Source organism: Gymnoscopelus braueri, assembly GCF_963280865.1.
Source record: "Gymnoscopelus braueri genome assembly, chromosome: 7".
Taxonomy (NCBI): Eukaryota; Metazoa; Chordata; class Actinopteri; order Myctophiformes; family Myctophidae; genus Gymnoscopelus; species Gymnoscopelus braueri.
Genome location: NC_137608.1, coordinates 1676362 through 1691396, shown reverse-complemented (window position 1 = coordinate 1691396; position 15035 = coordinate 1676362). Strand labels below are relative to the sequence as shown.

General features: G+C 40.2%; 1 long non-coding RNA gene across 1 annotated transcript; it reads right to left on the bottom strand.

The window, feature by feature from the left end:
* Positions 1-1814: 1814 nt before the first annotated feature.
* Positions 1815-3043, bottom strand: LOC308088839. The gene is made up of 4 exons (XR_013933472.1): positions 3010-3043; positions 2880-2900; positions 2740-2760; positions 1815-2385 (listed from the first exon to the last, which is right to left on the bottom strand). It is a non-coding gene; the product is annotated as an uncharacterized lncRNA (long non-coding RNA).
* Positions 3044-15035: the final 11992 nt, after the last annotated feature.

The following is a 15035-nucleotide window of genomic DNA, read 5'->3' as shown; positions in this document are numbered from 1 at the left end:
ATAAGGTCACTGTATAATGACTCTAATGATATAAATATACCGTCCTTGTTTCATTTTTGTAAATGTTTATGATTGGTGCATTGTGTTATATTTGGACTGTCAGTGGTTTGATGCAGCCTGGTCACCAGAGAAAACGTTGTTACTGTATGCTGCACAGAACAGCGTACAGTGACATTTTTTATCCCAAAAAACCTTCACATGCAACGTCTACAAGGCTTTAGATGACCATGTTAAGATTTTGCATTTTCAACGACATTTCTAACCATTTGACTGTCACATATTGCAAGGTTTCCTGAATTACTCATACTAGACCATACCCGGTGAAGGGCGCAGACGAAAGTAGTTGCAAACTTGGGGTTATTGCACGTCCTGTAGCGCGGTCCCCCCGCGGGTCCCCCCGCGGCACCCCCCGTGGTCACCCCTCGCCACGGGCAACCCCCCCCCTCCCCCCACGGGCAACCCCCCACACACCCCCCCATCGCGGCCCCGTCGGCTGGATTGGATGCGACGCATGCGCAGTTTGATCGGGCACAGACGAAGACACCCCAAGACGGACGGACAGACAGAGGTTACTCAAATTATAGGAGGATTACTCATATAACTGAAGCAATCATTGCACGGTTTTTCAAAAGTTTAATTCTGTATAAGAATGATCCTGATATTGTAATCACTATTTTTACAATCCAGGATCAGAATGGTCTTGCTTTTTGTGTCAGTTTTTTATCATTGTCAGATACCACAGTCTCTCGGGTAGCAGAAAGATATTTCCTCAGTTGATGGAATTGATGGGTCTGCCCACGTGCGGCGCTAGGTCTGTAGTTGGTTCGTGGTTTTTGTATTTATTCATTCTTTTTTCTAAGATGGTCATTTCACACTTATTGAAACTCACTCAGTCTAATCAGCAGCTTGTTGATGTCACTGTTCAGATTATGATGCATTAGTCATAACTCCACTGAAAAATATAAAAACAGGTTTCTAATGATAAACTATTAAAATTCTGTTGCATCTGCTCACCAATTCTCCACTCCTAGCTCCTCAGTTTTCTCCTCTCTACAATAACCATGTAAATGTAAACGCTCCAAAATATAGCTGCTCTTATATCATGATTATTGGTGGCATGGGCTGTGTTACGCGGGGGCTTTGGTGGCTATAGCCAATAATGTTTTATCCATTTTTTGTATTTTTATTGTTGGCTTTGGATAAAACATTGGTGGCTATGGCCAACGAAGCCCCCACGTAAAGCCGCCCATGGTGACTACCACAAGCTCAAGATGACATCCGGATTTTCATTCTTTGGACAAATAATATTAGACTATAATAAATCAGGGCTTAAACTTTTTTGGAATGTCAATATAGAAAAACATAAAGTACAGAGTCGATTATGTGAAATACCTGTTCCCTTAGCTCTATGTTCCCTTAAAATGAACACCAACCCCAACCCTAACCGTAACCCCTAAGCCTAACAGAGGGAACATAGGGCTTAGGTGCTATAGAGCTGAGGGAATATCGATCCTGAAGGGTAGTATAACCAGATTTGAGGATATTCGTGAGTCAGCTGATTATTTGTTCTAGTCCTTTAATAGTGAACTGTTTTTAACGGTTAAACTCTGATGAAGACCATGTGTTGCTGAAATATGGTGATAGTTCTTTAATTGGTTCCATATAAAGTTACTAACTCTATTTAGGCTTTTATATCAACAAGAATATTGCCATGGACATTCATAATCATAATCATCATAATTATTGCAAACCTGCACCCCAAACTTTGACAAACTATAATTGAATAATATATTCTAAGATTATGAAATGAAATAGTTTTATTAAAGAAAACAAGATTATCACAGTCACAAGTAGACTTTTCTTTCTCTTTAGGATCACCTCACATTCACCTCATGTAACTTTATCATCACAATAAAAACTAAAACAACTACATGACCCTCATGATAATACAGCATAATGAAAGTACTGCATAAAAAATGTAGAAATACAGAGCTCTTGGAAATAGAAAAAGGATGAATCATGACAATGCTGCATAATAACATCAGAAAGCATCATGGCCTGAAAAGGAACATTCTATTGTACTAATAGAATGTTTGGCCTATTTCTTTTATTTAAATGAGAATTACTCTGGATTATTCAGATCATCCATTAGATATGACTCATTTTCCTCAAGACCTTTGTAGAAAACACGTTTGGCTTTAGGCCCACGGCTCTCCAGGAGTACAAAGAGTCCCCTCATCTTTCCCTGAATGGTTTTCTCAGCCCTCACTTCACCGTAGTCCTCAGACTGCATGACCCCCTCATGAGCCAGTAGATCCAGGATGGGTTCCACCATGGTCACTCTCTTAATCAGGGCAGGCTTGTGTTTATTCACAAAGGCAACCTCTGTGGACAAAACATGTAAAACATGTATTTAAACATGTATTTTTTGCATCCCTCAATTTCTAGAATATTAACAAGTGCGTGTATGATCTAGCTCTGTTTTTATTTGTATTTGATATAACAGCCTACTAGCAGTTGGAACAAGTTTCATAATCATTGGAATAATAAACAAGCCTTCCAATGGAATTGGATCTGTTAGATCTGTTCACTATGCTGTAGTCGGACATGTACATGGCTCTGTTTTGAATAGGAACTAACTGGGCCACAATCAGTATGTGAAGCACTTAATGATAAAAGTGCATAATTAATCATATCTATTTACTTAACTTAACTCAATTCACTTTAATCAGCACTCACTTGGGTCAGATGCAGCTGCTCCTTTGGGTGTTGCTGACAGAAATAAAAGTGTTCAAATTGGTTTAAAATTCAGTTCATATGGACTAGTAAAGTTGGAAATGAACAGTTAGTTGAGTCAAACTACTTTAAACAGCACTCACCTGGGACAGATGCAGCTGCAACTGTGGATTGTAAATGCAAGAAATAAAACATTAATTAAAACATGAGCTACTGTAATATGGACTAGTAAAGTTGGAAAAATATGTTAAGTCAACCTTACTTAGCACGTACCTGGGCCAGATCCAGCTGCTCCGTTGGATTGTGCTGCAAGAAATAAAAGTGTTCAAATTAATTTAACATGCAAACGTGTGAGCTAATGAGCTGTTAGTTGAGTCACTTAACGCAATGACTGACATCAGTCACAATCATAGCTAAAGCATTAATAAAGGACTTTTTTGTTTTGTTTTGTGTTTGCCAATAGTGAAAGTGTGTTGAAAATTGTAGCCTATCTTTCTTAATGAACTAGGCCTTGGCCCATAGAATATAGCCTATAAGATCTTAAATCCCTGATTCTATAAGTCACATTTTATGTCATCGTTAATGGACGTTATGCCTCTTTCATTTAATTAATGTAAGTAATCAAGTATTCAGAACAGACAGTCATACACACATACTGTACAGTATGACCTCTGTCTAATGCATTCATAAACGTTATTATAAATGATAATGTGTGTCTACATTGTGTCAGTGTTAGAGTTAGCTAGTCAATAATGGATTCCTTATTAATCGAGGTGAAAACATGCAATTTTGTATTGTCTCTTATTGTAGGCTGCTACAGGTTAGATTTTATTATGGAGTATAATCCGGATCTTGGAACAAATTTCACGGGTCCATACCGTTTGGTTTTGGTTACATTTGTATACTCTTAGGAGCTACACAAAACTGCCAATGAACGTCATGACGTCACCGTTTGGCCACACCCACCACTAATGCTAATTCCAATCTTTTAATATAGCTTAGCATTAACTCTACCTTTTACAGCATACTGCTTTTGTAGAACTGTCTTGTTAATCTTCCCCAGAATTTTGGCCATGATTTGATCTACATTATCGGGGTACGTCTGCAGAATCACATCGGCCGTTTCCATCCTGTCTTTTTTCAGCAGGAGGGCTCTTCCAATTGGTCTTTGTCCATCAAGGTTGGCGGGCTCTAGCAGGAACCTCTGGAACTTCTTAAAATCGTCGTCCTCCAGCTCGTCCAGAGTTGTATTGATGCAGTCCATGTCCGTATTCTCCATGTCTAATACAAACAGAGCATGTTAACATCTCAGCTTCATTCTCTTTTGGGGTTTTTGAGTTGCAGTTATTTTATGTACATGAGAGAATACATTAATGTACATTTCTATATATTTTTTCATCATTGTTCTGAAAACTATTGGCAAAGCAAATCCTATATATTAAACAGTGTTACTGTATGTATATGTAAAATGTTACATTAAATAACACAATGACTGAGGAGGCTTTTCTGAAAAAGGGTCAGTACCATTTTTATGTCCACATCCAAATGTAGCATCAGAGTGGAAAACAAGTTAAGATACAACTTCTTTTTTTTTTTGTCGCATTCCTAAGCAAATCATTTGATGACCTGAGCTTAGGAATGTGACAAAAACAAAACAATCTCCATGAATTCAAGGCTTCATGGGGTGTGTAATTGATAGAAAATAAGTCATTTTTGGTGTGAACTACTCCTTTAAAACTATTCCTCCAAAGTCTAGGAGATATGATCATATTACACCGATCCTAGCTGCCCTTCACTGGCTGCTGGTAAGTTTCAGAGTGGCAACTTTGATATAAATGTGGCAACTGACAACAATGCAACTTTATAGTAAAAACGATAACCTTTCAACCATCCACACTCAGGTAAACACTTTCATATTAGGGACCTGATTTCTTCCAAAACGATAAATGCTGAAATGTCCCTGAGGCCCTGAAAACCAGGATCTCGAACACACGTCACGACACATTGTGTCGAAACTAGCTTGTACATCTGTTATTTTCTCCACTTTTGACACAGACAAACCCCCCCCCCCCCCCCGAGAGAGAGGGAGACAGCGAGAGATCTGAGGGAGATAGAATGAGAGGAACAGACACGCGCGCACACGCACACTATAGCATCTATTTCTATGGCTCGTGGCCCTGCCCATTTTCTTATTGGTCTATTTCTCTCACCAACCCCCAGGCCCTGCCATTTTTTGACTTGCATTGACAACCCCCTACCTCTGACTCTCACCCCCCCCCCCCCCCCATTGTTTTTCCAATATAGTGTTTCTTCTGTATTTTGTGATGATATTGAACTGTTTGGTGCTACTTTGTTTCTGAATTGAATACCAAGGACCTCAATGGAAACAAGACCGCAAGGACTTTTTGGGACGGAGCTTTTAGACAAAGTGTTTTAAGTGTACTTGTGCTGTTTTTACATTTCTGCCTAATAAAATATTCAATCAATCAATGTATTAGAGGTGCATTAAGTGAAATTGATTTATTGAATACTTTATTAGACAGAAATGTAAACAGCATGAGGGACAGTCACACATTTGAGCTAAAAGGATAACACAAATAAATCCATTGTTGTCTTATATTATTATACAAGTGTTAAATAGCTCTATATTGTGATAGTAATCATTACTATAGAGTGTTTGTTCAGTAACAGTGTCAAATAGCTCTATATTGAGCTACTATACTATAGTATTTTTCAGTAACAGGGGTAAACAGAAAATACATTTTCAGGTCATATATCAAGATGAATAAATGAGCAGACAAAATTGGAACTAGAACACTATACATTTTAAGTGGATGAATGGGATACTCTCTCTCTTATTGTATGAAACTGGCAACCCACCTGACAATGTATTTTCAGTTTATGTATGGTATTATCATACATTTACAAACTAAACACATTTTCTCTGTGATTTTAGTTATTTTTGAAAGCACAAATAGTTCAGTTATAGTAGTTATTGTGTTTTGTTTTTGTAAAGCCTGGTTTTGCTTTTTATTTCAGGTAACTAAAATGCTATTTTTTTTTCAATCTTACTTTTTGTTGTTTCATTTGTATTAGTTACTATAATAACCTTGCAGCTGATCCATATTTCCCAATAAATGATTACCCATCACTCAACTCCCTCTAAATGACTCCATAGAACCTCAAGTCTTACCTGTGTTTCAGTGGGTGCAGTCTGAAGGCTCTGTGCAGGTATGGTCCAGTTTGGTCAGGTATGGTCCAGTAGTTGACAAGTGGGAACCTGCTGTCTTTATGTGCTGTAGCTCTGACAGGAGTCCCTGTCATAAAAAGAGGTGAGGTGGGGCAAAAGCATTCGGGTATTCATGATGTAGAGAAAACCAGTTTTAAAAAAAAAATCACACCCTGTGTGAAGTGGGCGGTGTCTTGCTAGCTAATCACAATACTGAATGGAGTCAACCAAACATGTACAAAAGATAAATACATTTATTGAAACACTCTTTATGATGGACGAAACCATAACTTTACAAAAACAAATTTATGGTTTTTGTAAAGTTATGGTTGCTTATATAGGGCTATGCACATGTGTCATGTGACACTGGCCAATCACAGTCCTGAATAGATTGTGATTGGCCAATCACAGCGCAGGATAATTGTACACATTTCCAAACCTCACTTTTAGGGCCGGTTTCACTGCCCAAGATATTTGTACATTTTTCCAAATCTCACTTATAGGGGCGGTTTCACCGCCCAAAAACTTGAGGCAAGGAGCGAGTATTGGGGAGGTGGTCTTGAGGCGAGGCATCAAAACATACTTGCAGTATCAAAGTAAATGTACTGAAATTCTTCAAAATGTGTCAAACTCTTTGTCAAAAATAGTCGATCTACAAGCTCACTTGTAGATCTGGAGCTTGTAAATCGGCTATTTTTGAATAGCCTAAGTATAAAATAGGGCTTAAGTGATTAATGTGTGTATGTACAGTTACAAGCTCATAACACTTTGCGATGCGACACGTTGTGAGCTTGTAGATCTGCTATTTTCACTACTTATCAAAAGTTTTTTGTTAGATTTTATTTTACCTATATGGAATGTCTTTGATTTATAATTATCTTTTTTTAATGAAATATTATTGGAAAATGTTGTGATATATATATTTGTAATACATATATTTGGAAATAATGATTAAAAACAAAAATGTAGGAAACAAAAAATATAAGGATATTTACTTATGACCCATACAAATGGTTCTGTCACCCAAACATGGGTACTGACAGTAGTGTAAAGTTACTGAGTACATTTACTCATATACTTTGCATAAGTAAATTCTTTAGGGATTTTTACTTTTTCAGTAGCCAATAGCCATATTTACAATTTTCAATACTTTTACTTCCACCCCACTACATCTCAGAGGAAAATATTGTACTTTTACTTCACTACAATTATTTGAAAACTTTAGTTACTAGTTACGTTGTAGATTTTGATTATTATTGTTACAAAACACACTAACCACTTCAGCCCTATATATTCTCGCCATTTGAAAATAGCATATCTCTTGTAGATCGGCTACCCCCCCCCCCCCCACACACACACACACACACACACACACACACACACACACACACACACACACACACACACACACACACACACACACACACACACACACACACACACACACAAACATACGCAGCATACACACATACAATATGTAGACCTGCTATTCTTTAAATAGTTAAGTATAAGGTGGTAGATGGGTGAAACAAACAGACAGACAGACAGACAGACAGACAGACAGACAGACAGACAGACACTCCCTACATATGGAACTCCATCCTGTAGAACAGTGTCAGTGTTTCTCTGTAGAAATCAAATATTTAAATGACAATAGTTCCTGTTTGTTGTTTCAACAGCATTTCTATGATGAGGTTTTTACTAGTGTTTCTATAGCTTTGAGTTGCACAGTGGTTCTACAGGAAAGTCTGTTCATTCAGTTGTTGGTTTCAGTGAGTTACAACATTAGTTCTCAACCTTTTATGGAGCAGGGCTCACTTGGGAATCTCAAGTGTCTCACCAAGGAATCTCACCTTTACACTCTCAAACACTATAGAGTGTAGAGTCTAAACCTGACACTCTCACATTTCACATTCTCTATCTTAACAGGTTAGGGCCTGTGTGTGTGTGTGTGTGTGTGTGTGTGTGTGTGTGTGTGTGTGTGTGTGTGTGTGTGTGTGTGTGCGCACACACACACACACACACACACACACACACACACACACACACAGCTATTTCAGTATACACTTTGGAAAAAAAGTCAAATCCATCTGTTTGTGTTTTCGTCTTTTTCCCCACTAACATCGCTCTTAACCCATTGGTAAGACATTCCTTCTTGTGTGTGTGTGTGTGTGTGTGTGTGTGTGTGTGTGTGTGTGTGTGTGTGTGTGTGTGTGTGTGTGTGTGTGTGTGTGTGTGTGTGTGTGTGTGTGTCCGTAAATTTAAACTACACTTAGGAGAGCACACCACATGCCTTTCTATTAGTAAAGGGGATTTATTCACTTCACCTATATTCAGGGGTCCATTATATGTGCAGACTATACTTGATTCGATAGGCAATTAAATGTCACTCAAATCTTTTGTACCAGTCCAGCCTTGCTAAAAGACAGTCAGTCCCTGACAACACTGGCCACCTTACAGATTGCTACAAAACCTGTATATCCACTCATTTTGGGGCTAAACAACAACTTGAAGGATAAATATAGCTCTGATAATGATGTACCATGCAGTGGTGGAAAAAGTACTTGTATTTGTTACTCAAGTAAAAGTATCAACACTGCAATGTAGAAATACTCTGTTACAAGTAGTAGTCCAGAATTAAACAATTACTTGAGTAAAAGTACTAAAGTATTGGTATAAAAATGTACTTCAAGTAGAAAGTATTCATCATGCAGAATGTCCTGTTTCACAAGTTTTCAAATGTATAAGAATCTTTTGAAAATAGGCGATCTACAAGCTCACAATGCGTCGCATTGTGAGTAAGTAAGTAAGTAACGCGTTGTGAGCTTGTAGATCGGCTATTTTCAAATGGCCGAAATGTATATAGGGCTGAAGTGGGTAATGTATGTTTTGTAATAACAACCAAAATCTACAAAGTAACTAGTAACTAAATGTTCAAATAATTGTAGTGGAGTAAAAGTACAATATTTGCCTCTGAGATGTAGTGGAGTAGAAGTAAAAGTACTGAACATTGGAAATACTCCAGTGAAGTAAAAAATCCCTCAAAATGGTACTTAAGTACAGTACTTGAGTAAATGTACCCAGTTACTTTACACCACTGGTACCATGCATGTTAAAATCATGGATACTTTGGAAACAAATGCCTATTTAACATTGAGCTGGTGTGTGTGTGTGTGTGTGTGTGTGTGTGTGTGTGTGTGTGTGTGTGTGTGTGTGTGTGTGTGTGTTTTGTTTTGTTTTGTTTCTGCGTCAAAAGTGGAGAAAATAACAGATGTACAAGCTAGTTGTCACGTGTCGTGACGCGTGTTCAAAGATCCTGGTTTTCAGGGCCTTAGGGACATTTCAGCATTTATCGTTTTAATAGGTCCCTAATATGAAAGTGTGGATGCTTGAAAGTTTTTTGTTTTTAATAAAAAGTTGCATTGTTGCCAGTTGCCACATTTATAGTTGCCAGAAGGAACCTGATTCAGACAATGTGAAGCAGTGGGAGAAGGCAAATCTGTCTCCAAATAATCCCCTCAATGTCTGTTCCTACAGGTGAATAATTTGAAACAACAGGTTATTCTGAAATCAGGTTCCTTTGGTTTTCTTCTGTTGAGACAGATGTGATATGTTGTGGAACCGGCTAGCTGTCTCATTGGTCCACTCCGCGCTAAATGGGTTACAGGAAGGAGTGCCACTCCTTCCTGTAACCCCTTTAGCCTAAAGCGCTCTTTATTCATCAAAGTCCTCTTCAGAGCTACACATCTGTCTAATATGGTTAAATAATGAAACAGGAAGACTCTTTTTGAGAGGTGTAGGGTGCTGTATCGTCATTCATTGTTTCGGCCTGGCGAGAGTATGTTTTGCACCCTGTCCGTCCGTCCGTGTGTGTGTGCCCGTCCGTGTTTGTGTCCGTCTGTGAACAGCTAATCTCCCTCTCCGTTGGCTTGATCGCAGTGAAACTGTGCACACACACTCCCTGGATGCCAATTCAGAACCTCTGCCACAAAATGTTCACATGGGCCTGTTATAGCGCCACCAGGAGGCCGCTTTTTGCAAAACACATTTCAGATTTTTCATATTCCATCCTGATTGGCTAAAAATGGCTTCCAAAGTTTAAAGGAATGCTTGGTTTTGAACAAAATGCCTCAAATCATGAACACAGCATGCAATTTCCGTGAATTTTTTATTAGGCACATTCCCACTACTAGAACTTCGGCCGCGCTGCGCGCGGCCTCAGCTCTATATCATATGATTATTATATTTGATTAAGATATATGATCTTATAATAATCATGGGGCACTAATAATCATATAATATAATGAATCATCATACATCTTATTAAAGGTAGGGTAAGTGATATTTTTGGGTTAAAACAAAAAGTATTTTGTTAAAAGGTTAAAGCACTATATTCTGATAGTAATCATTGCTATAGAGTGTTTGTTCAGTAACAGGAGTCTCCCAGTCTCTCCAGCTCTTTAATAAACAGAAAATACATTTTCTGGTAGGTGTCAAAATCTCAGCCAATCAGAAGAAAGTACCTATTTTTAAGCTTCATTTTTATAGTGTTCCTGTTCAAATTTTGCCTGCTCATTTCATGGTGTCATCACTTCCAATTTCACTTGTTTAATCTATATCCTGATTGAGTTCTCTATCCTGATTGGATAAAATTGGAAATGAAACTGAAACTGAAACGAAAATGCATTTTCTGTTTTGTAAAGAGCTGGAGAGACATGGAGACTCCTTATATGGACAGGACACTCTATAGTAACGAGCACTATCAGAACATAGACCCATTTTGCAATTATTTGAATAATTGCAAATCACTTACCCTACCTTTAAGTAATGTGTTCACAGAGAGACAGACAGGCTAGATATAGATAGATATATAGTTAGATAGATAGATAGATAGAATATTCGCTTTATGCTGATGGATAGATAGATAGATAATGTTGTCAAGCTATGTAGTATATTTACAGTTTCCCCGCTTGAAAGGGATGATACAGTCCATAGGAGGTTTTAACTGGGTTTCACTCATACAATGACCACAACTTTGGTTTTCCTTTTAGTTCTTCTTTACTTTAGTTTTTGTTGTTGCAGTACAGCTTATGCAGGTAGTGTGTAGTTGTAAGGTTGTAAGGTATAGGTATAGGTATAGGTGAAAAACCTTAAATGAAAAATAAAACATAATTACTGTAAATATAATGCACATGAAATAATAAATGCAAATTCAATGCTTTACAAATATTTTTCAAAACTTGTGAATATAGTTTTTACTTTCTTAGTGTCTTTTTATGAATTAGGTTTTTAAACAGTTTTTAACAAATGCAGTCTCATATGAAATGCAAATATAATAGACTGAATTTTAGCAGCATTTAAACTGTTTCTATCAATCTACATTTCTCAATAAACAAATCACATTCGTTTTTAAAACAACAATCATGTTGCTTTAACTTGAGGACATCAAACAAACAATTAACATTGAACTACAACGCACGTTCTAACGTGCGCCACAAACGGCAAGTTTTATGACTCTTAAACAAACAAACAGTTCGTCTCTCACCGGCTGCCTCTCCAGCTTTTTATGGCTGCACCAGTGCTGCTTTGATGTGTTCTGCGCGACGTTGCTATTGCAGGACGCACGCTTGTTTGTTTGATAATAATGGAGGATTGTGGAGGATTCTCCTCCTTCTCCCTTCTCTTCCACTGTGGTTTGGTTTACAGGCTTTTTTCAGGTGTGGTGCTTTATAGTGTAGTGAAGCTGATTAGTGATTGGGGAATGATTTCAGACAGCTGCCACTCTGTCAATCAGCCCGACTTTTTAACCCTTTTGGTTCCAGTGAGGATTTCCCAAGTTGACTTCACACCTCCCACTCGACCTTTCAGTGGAGACACCTGGGAGGTCGCACGTTACAAAGGTAAACTTGGGTCTGACGGTTCGTTCTGCTCTTCAGCGGGAAGCAAGACGACCAGTCGCCTGACGTCTCTGTGAAGAACTGTCGCTGGGATCTCTTCTTTGAGTTTTTTAGATGTTTGGTGCTTTGCTTTTACTTTCGCTGTGGTAGGCCTTGTGACAGGAACAGGGTAGCTTGGGAAGGTTCTGACGTTGACATCCCTCACAATTCCTTTGCCGTCTGAGTTGACACTGACCACTCTTGCAATCCTGAACTGACCCCTGAGGGCATTTTGGTCAGCAATCCAGACGATGTCTCTGACTGCGACATTTCTCTTGGCTGTATGCCACTTGTTCCTTACGAATAGGTTAGGACCAGCGAGTTGACTCCAGTGCCTCCAGAACTTGTTAACTTGCGCTTGCATTTCTTTAAGCCTTTTGTAAGGATAGTCACTGAAGTCGAATGTTCTGACATCTCCACTCTGCGATGCTCGTCCGAGCAGTAGACAGTTAGGAGTGATGAACTGAACGCTGTCTTCTCGGCTCTGTGTCCTGGCGTCAATTGGTCTTTCATTCGCAAGATTAGCTGCCATGTAGAGAGTTGTTTGGAATTCACTCCAACTTAGCCCTGACTCTCCTCCCAGACTCTGCAGTGCTCTCTTGACGATGCGCACAGCAGCTTCTGCGGCACCGTTCCGGTGTGGAGAATCGGCTGGATGAATTTTCCATGTCCATTCTGTGCCATTCTTGGCAGCTCTCTCTTCTAGGGTAGCTTTGTCAAGATTGTCAAGGAATCGGTACTGTTCTTCTAGGACTGGCTTAGCCCCTACGAAGTTGGTACCTGGATCTGACCAGATTTTCTTTGGATGACCTCGTAGTGCTGTGAACCTCTGGTAGGCGAACAGGAAACTTTCCGTGGATTGAGAGTTCACCAGCTCCGTATGAATAGCTCTGGAAGCCATGCAACAAAATACAACTCCCCAAACCTTCAGTGACACTCTTTTCTTGACATCATCCTTGACTTGGTAAGGTCCGAAGAGGTCTACTGTTGTGTATTTGAATGGGGCAGCTGGTTCTGTCCTCTCTGGAGGTAGATCACCCATTATTTGCTGGCATCTTTTTGCTTTAATCTTTCTGCAGAGTATGCAGTCTTCGACCACTTTCTGAGCAGTTCTCCGACCCTTCACGACCCATGCTCTTCTTCTCATCTTGAGCAAGGTTCCAGCCACTCCATCGTGGTTCTCCTCATGGGCTTCTCGTGCTAACAGCGTTGACACCCAGGCTTCATAAGGCAAGATAGGGACAGCAACTTTATCCTCATTGAAGATCTGCATTCGACCCCCACAGACCAACAAGCCAGTTTCTTGGTCTCTGTAGACTGCCAGCCTGTCTGTGGTTGTGCTTGGGAAGGATGCACCTTGCTGTGCCGCAAGAAATATGTCTCTTAGGGCGTCTTCTCACTCTCTCACCGAGATGACTTGTGAAGACGACACTGCCTCCCACTTTGGACTGTTTGCAGTTTGTCGTTTCCCTCTAATGAACTTCTTTGCTGCTCTCCAAATCCAAGCAACTGTCTTGATGAGTCGGCTTAGGTTGCTGAACCGCTTGACGTTCACGAGGTTTAGGACAGCTGATCCTGCTGGTGGCCTTTTTGGTTGTGTTTGAGTTGGTTCCTGATCCTGCTTTAGTTCTGATGGCTTTTGTGTTTTGGCATCCTTTGGATTTGATGGCACTTGTGCCTTGGCCTTTGCTCTGGTTAGTGCAGCAACAAACGCTTTCTTTTGCAATCTGTTGACACTGTCTCTGGCAGCTGTCACCAACTCTTTGGCAGATTTAATTGGCCATTCATCCACTGGTAATTTCAAGAATGTTGGTCCGTTTTGCCATTCTGAACTTTCATCCAGGTCTTGAGGACTGGCCCCTCTGGTTATGATATCAGCAATATTAAGAGGACCAGGAATCCACCACCAGTCTTGGATGGCTGTTGTGTTCTGGATCTCTCCGATTCTGTTCGCGAAGAAAGTCTGATAACCATAGCTCTCTCTATGGATTGCACCGAGGACTGTTTGGCTATCAATGATATGGAACCACTTTTCAACTTGGATCTTGCTGTGCTGCTCAAAGTACTTTTTGAGACGTGAGGAAAACACGGCTCCGCACATCTCTGCCTTGACAGCATCACCTTTGTGGTCTAAAGGAGTTAGTTTCGCCTTGGACTCCACCAGAATGACGAATGGGCCCTGGTCGGTGTTCCACCGGAGGTACATCACAGCGCCGTAGGCATGCTCGCTTCCATCCGAGAATGTTATTGCCCAAGGTTCTCCAATGAAGGTTGGAGGCGTTATGGCCCTGGTGAATGTAACCTGCCCGAGTTGCACATACTCTTCGAAGAGTCGGATTGCATCTTCCCTGAGGCTGTCTGACAATGCTGTATCCCAAGTGTCTTTGACAGGGCAGCTGTCTCTCTTTGCCTCCTGGAATGCTCTTCGCACAAGGATGGCACCCTTCTGCTTGGCAGGAGTTACCAGGCCAACTGGATCATATAAACCTGAGACTTGACTCAGGAGGTTCCTTCTTGTTAAAGGGTTTGGGGTTTGTGCTCTTACTTGGTCTAGTAGAAGGTCTTGGCCAAGTCGCATCTTCATCTTTCTCTTTGAGAAGTTAATGGATGACATGACATGGAGTTTGTCTTCTTCCACAAGGTAGCCTAGACCAAGCGCTTTGTTATCTTCATCCCTCATTTGATTCGGGAGGACCATGTTATTAACTTTGGTCTTTTTAGGTTCGTTGTTGTTCCCCTTCCTCCCACTTTGGCCTGAGAAGACCCAAGGCTTCAACAGGAAACCTCCAGCTTTCAGGATTTGCTCCACGTTTGCTGTGATGGTTCTCAGCTTCTCAAGGTTGTTGTGAGACGTGAGGATGTCGTCAACCTAACTGTCCTTTTGTAGTACCTCTCGCTCCTCTTGAAGGTGGGCGAAAGGAGGTAGGTTGGCTGTTTCTCGCATTGCGAGCTGTGCGATGCATCCTGCAGGCTTGTCACCAATATTGACTCTGGTGATGGCGTACTCCTCCAACTCTTTGTCCTCAGAATCTCGCCAGAGGAACCTGTGGAGGTGCATCTCTCTATCTTCCAACCATACAGAGTTGTACATTTTACGGATGTCCCCTAATGCAGCGTTGGTTCCCGCTCTGAAC